Source organism: Protopterus annectens, chromosome 2.part2 (genome assembly GCF_019279795.1).
Source record: "Protopterus annectens isolate FY-2018-M chromosome 2.part2, PAN1.0, whole genome shotgun sequence".
Taxonomy (NCBI): domain Eukaryota; kingdom Metazoa; phylum Chordata; order Ceratodontiformes; family Protopteridae; genus Protopterus; species Protopterus annectens.
The window spans coordinates 850,463,132-850,469,131 of record NC_056730.1 but is presented as its reverse complement, the minus strand read 5'-3'; the positions used below and the strand labels follow the sequence as shown (position 1 = coordinate 850,469,131).

The window sequence follows — 6,000 nt, the reverse complement described above, 5'->3', positions numbered from 1 at the left end:
CCTTGAAGTTGCTACTTGGTCTTCAGTACATACTGTTACTAAGCATTATAAGTTGAATATGGTTTATATGGCCAGAACAGGTTTTGTTGAAACTATTCTATGATGATTTTTTGAGGGCTCTCCTCAGCCTTCCACCTCTCATTCTGTTGAACTTTTTTACTCTCCATTCTGTACTGAATACTGCAACAGTGATATAGAATGACATAGTACAGTTGTGTAAAATCTTACCATAACAGTAGATGTCCTGTTCTTCTATGTTGCAGTATTCCCTCCCTCCCTCCAACCCCCTCTTGTTTATTCTGCATTTTTTCCTTCTGGATGTGTATGGACTCCTTTGTCTTATGAGGACTGTTCTCTTCTGGAGCAATACAGTTCAAGGTAGTTGCATCCGTAAGTCTCTTTTATGACCCGTGTTCTGTGTGGGGAGCATTAATGTGATGTACAACAGAACCAAGATTTCTTTTAAGCTTATTTATACTGGCCAAGTGACGGGCTGTCCTCGGCAGTACATCACTTCTGTACCAAATACTGCACTAGAGAAGAGAAGGACATCAGCTGTCATGGTAAGATTTTACACAACTGTCTGTCACTTTGCTCCATCATCGCTACCAGGCATACCTCTCATCTGTCCAGATTTTCCCTGAATGGATAGTTTTTTGCCACTTTTTTTTTTGGTCTGTACCTCAAACTTTTGATTTTCAGGCAAATCACTGAGGACTGAAGTTACTAAATAATAACACACATTTGAGTTTCTGACTTCATATCCTTCACAAAATGGACACTAAGAAATCCTGTTAGTCTAACAACTTTCTAAGTTTATAAGAGCAACATTTAAAATTTATCTCTATTTTTGGGTATTTGTTCCTTATTACTTTAGGCTTTGTCCAGATTTTTTGTGCTAAGAGGTCGAGAGGTGTGCTATCATGTAAGCTGGAATGGAAACAGTTTAAATGTTACCATGTAGGACTAATCATCATCATCATCAGACCAGGAATCAGACACTCGTTAGAATGATGCCAAAAGCTGTATAGTATCAATTCAGTTATTTGTTTTAACAGTAGAACTAGAAACAGATTGATACTAACAAAGTTAAAAGAGAAAAAAGTACAATGCAGCAACTCACTAAGATGTATCATGTACACTAGGAAGTGCATTTGGCTTGTAGCTGGAAATCAGCAAAAATACAATATGAAGTGAAAGGAAAAGACGGGTGTTTACTAACTTTTAAACTTTGCATCAGTCATGCTTCTAGAGTTGTACAAGCAGCCTGCTCATAAAAATAGTGCATTTGTCTAGTAGTATTCAGAAATCAGCACATACCAAACTAGAAACTGAAAAAGGAACGGAAGAGTGTGTTCACTAATGCTCCAGCTGACTGTCACACACTTGCTTTCTATGGAATTATTAACAGGTCAGAAAGTGACACCACCAGGCTAGCATTCAAAAATCATAACACACTAAAACATGAAATGAGAGAGAGAGAAGCATGGTTTCCATGAATGTTTGTCTCACTCAGATGCTTTCTATAGGTAGAAGCCATGGCATAAACTTTTTGTAGTTGGCCAGAATTTACAGTCACCACAGAATAAAATATGAAAGAAAAAAAATGTTTACTAATGTTTTAAAAGCCTTGCATTGCTGATGTGCTTTGTAGAGTAGCAGCAGCAGTCAGGTCATAAAATGCCTGAAAAGCTACTTTTCTCAATGGGTAAAATGCACAGATTACACTAACAAATGGCTCACAAGGAAAGCTGTTGTCAGTACAACTGCAATTTGAGATGGAATGTGGCTCACACCTTTGAAACTTCCTGCAGGCTCTCTTCCCCCATCCCCCTCAGCCAAAGGTGAGCACGCTCAGAAAGGCAAGCCTGAAATGTAAACAAAGACAGAATCAAAACAAAAAAATCCATGGGATTGTCCCTTTAAACCCGACTGATCTAATTGCTTTGTTTTGCTTACAAAGGAGAGTGTTAAGTTCTCCTCCCCTCTATAATAAAAACAATGGAAAACAGTTCCACAGCTTCCTTTTTTTTTTAAAGGAAAACTCCACCCTAGAACTAAAAAAAATTTTTTTCAGTCTGTTTCCAGACCTATTTTAACACCTAAAAATCACTCTAAGTGCTGTATTTGTAATTTTAGCCTTTTGACCACAACATGGCTACCGATGGGGCTCGATATATCAATGTGATCTCCTTCAACCCTTTCTCTTTCCCATAAAGCATTTCAAGTCTTCTTTCTATGACTCATGCCACACATAAGGAAGTAACTGAATTCCCATGCCATTGACATATAATGGGAAATCTGTGACTCACTGTCCGTTTGTATTCCTTCAGTGTTAGGCCTGCTTATTTTCTGTTGCTAATCACCCTCATTTATGTTTAGATCAGAGCTTGCTTTACATGATAATTTGAAGTTATCCAACAGCAGCCAGAGTTGTAGCCAAATTGAATGCCTTTGTTCCAAGTGTTCTTTTGTAGTCCAATATGAACTGACAGTCCCCTCCTCCCATGCTACTGCAGAGGTGTGAAAACTGTCACTGCACCTGACAGCTCAGAATCGAAAGGAAGGGAGTGCCATTTCAAATGTCTTCCCGTCTGCCTGAAGAATCATTTAGCTATTTACTTGGTTTGGCAGCAGCAAAAAGACAAAATTTCAGTTTAATTTTCGCAAGCCTGTTTCAGAAAATGTTCGATTTCATTGTGTTGATTTTTTATTTCCACCTATTTCTACAAGAAATTACATTATTTCTGCTTACCAATCTCTGAGTAACATTAGTCTAGTGACATCCTGTTTCTGTAACTTCCTGACATTTGCATCATCTCCACATATTTTAAAGGACTGCAAAACAGTACTTTACAAACCTGTGTATGACGCTGGCACAGTAACAGAATGTACTGAAAACATCACTGTATTCTAGAGACCATGCAGTGAAGTTTATTTTTTTTTTTACAGCTTAATGCAGATAACTGATGCATTTTTGGAGCTTAATATCTTCTCTAATTCAGCTGAAACTATTTGGCAATCCTCTATTCCTTTAATAAGATTTAGTAAATTTGCTTTGAGGCGCTCACTGTCTGTGCACATTTCGAGTCTAACTGCTAAATTGGTCATATATTGAACTGTCAAATGGTAGCGGACACTACTTAGTCAAACACAGTTCTTTATATTTTTCACGACTGTTTTTCATTTTTTAGGCAGACACAGATAAGCCCAATAAAGGAAAAGTTTTCCAGCAAAGCAGTCACTCATGCCTGTAGTTATTTAGAAAAAAAAAAGAAAATCCAGTCACACATCCCTTAAATCTCCTAAAGAAGGAATCCATGTATTTACTGTCAGTTACCAAGAGTAACAAATATTATAATAGTTATTGTCTTAAAGGAAAAAACTATCCATTAAACGATTAGAGACCTAATAACTTGGTGTGTATCAGGAAATGAACAGTCAATCATCCCACGTTTTCCACATATTCAGCAGTTGCAAGCATATATAGAACATTTAGCACAATATCTACAACTACATGGTCATTCACGCATATAGTAAAGCAGTAATTTAAGCACAAACCAGGTGGTCCACAACAGCTAGCCACCATGCCCAAGTTTCAAGCACAACCGCTGTAACACTGCAGGACCATTTTTTTAAATGATCATAAAATTATGTACCAATCGAAAGGCAAAGAAAACATAACTGCATCTATTACCAGTGCATACACATACCTTATTTGACCCAATGACAGTGATGAAACATACTAACACAAAACATTGTAGAACAAATGTTAATTCAGTGAGAAGTACATAAACAGTGCACAAAAAACACATTTCCTGTTTCATAACAAGCATGCCATTGGACTCACCAACAGAACTAATATGGTCAAAACTGGTGACTCCATCTCCCCCAGTAAAACTCACCAGTGCAGTGCCAAGGGGGCCATGTTGTGCCACTTAATGTTTGATATTTCTCAGAAAACCAGGGCAAAGTAGATTGCAATCAGCGAAATTGGTGATCCAAAGGCTAACTGGGAATAATTACCGACTCCAAAACCATGTCAAAATTGTACAAGGACAAACACACATGATTGGTGCCATAGCCATGGTGCACAACTAAATGCAAAAATAAAAAAGCATTATTACTCCCTTTGGAAAAACAGAAAACACAAACAGCACAGACACCACCCACCAGAATTCCAACCTAGTGATGTGAGATTTGGGAACACAAGTTGATAGCAATGCGAACTTTTCTGTAAGAAAAAACAGATTTGCCAAATAGGTAAGCACTGGGCTTGCTGTAATAGTTGGGCATTGTAAGCCTAGCTAACTTCCATTTTGGTGCCTAAAGGAAGACATCCCATCTGGTGTTAAACTAACACACCCTAACTAAGCTCCATTATTATAAATTACTCCTACTGAGAATAACTGGGATCAGACCAAGGATAATTTGCTGGGAGCTATGCATGGGAATAAGTACTTAGGTACAGTCTCTGTCCATTAATAGTACAGGGGCAGTCCGGTAGTAAATTTTCTATTGCCCATCCATTGATCCAAGTTGCACTTTGTTTACATGGTTGGGGATTCAGAGCCAGAGCAGCAGTATCCTCTGTGCTACACCTATCCCAACCAACCATTCTGTTGATATTGCAAAAGAGGTTTATATCTGTAAACTGGGTATTTATGATGCCATCTGACTCGGTGATGTGGAGTAAATACATCAGTATTGAGTCTGAGAATGCCTTGTATGCTACACAAGGTCAACTCTTAGCAAATTTAGAATAACGTGACAGGGCCCTTCAGTCAGTCCATGTGGGGCATTCTGTTCAGGCATTTCATCCTTTTATTGAAGTATCGCTGTGGGTATTCTAATTGTTATAGGTGTCTGGACAGATACTTACCAAAGTGGGCAATACACTCAATGACTGGCCTAATGATTTCTAATAAAAGGGGAGCAATGACATATGTTAATTTTGCCACAGTCTAGGATTTTGGAACCAGTTATTAATTTGGGAGAAACGTTCATGCAGAATGGAGAAGTCCTTTGAAGATTCATTGAAGGCTCTGAACTTGTAGTCATCTGCAAAATTTTTTGTTACTGGGTTTTTACTTCCAAAAAGTAAATGGCAGAAAAGGAGATATATACAGCTAATTTAAAAATGGTGATTATCTGGGCCAGTCCAAAGTGATTTTCAGCACCATTAATATTAAAGGAAAAGGTAAAGAGAAAGTACAAAATCTAAATGTCAAGATTGTTGAAAGTCAAAAATTTGCAGCAGATACAAAAACACTCATGAAAAGGATTAGCTCTCTTAACTGGAGATGTTACCAATTTACCATGATACAATGCGGGCCATTTTAAACCGAGCAAATTTCCATTTTTGTGCTCAAAATAAGCCATCCTATTTGGCTATAGACTCACCTACGTATCCCACGACCAATAACCATATACCACCCCTGAAGAGAACGCCCAGGATCATACCATAGCAATTTGAGGGAACCCATGCATAAGAAAGCATTTAGAAGCTACATCTATCTATTAGTAGTACAGGGGGCAGTCCTGGGGCAAATTTACAATTTGCCATCGATAGATATAACTTGCACTGAAAATGGACAGGGATGAACTTAGTTTTATGTGCCACAGCAGTGTGGAGCTCTGCAGATGATACCTGTTCCTACAAACCATTCTGCGGATGCTGAAGAGGTTGAGATCCCCAGACTGAGTATCTCTGCCACCATATGACCTGCCAATGTACAGTAAACACAACAGCAATGGGATAGAGGATGTCACACATACCAGACACTAGTCAACTCTCAGCAATCCGTATGATACAGACTATACCTGCATGTCTTGGAGTCAGTCCATGTAGGACATGTTAGGGCTTTGTATCCTTGTGGTAAGGTACCTCTGTGGGCATTCCAGCTGCTGCACATGTCTGAATAGACACGCCAAAGGGAGCAGTACACTCAATGAGTGGCCTAATGAGGGTGGAATAAAAGGGGACAATGACATCCCTAT

At 38.6% G+C, this 6,000-nt stretch overlaps 1 protein-coding gene across 1 annotated transcript in view; it reads right to left on the bottom strand.

Annotated features, from left to right (window-relative positions):
- LOC122795987 (poly(A)-specific ribonuclease PNLDC1-like) overlaps positions 1 to 6,000 on the bottom strand; it is a 1,803,424-nt gene that overhangs the window by 975,688 nt on the left and 821,736 nt on the right. The gene's annotated exons all lie outside the window — the stretch shown is intronic.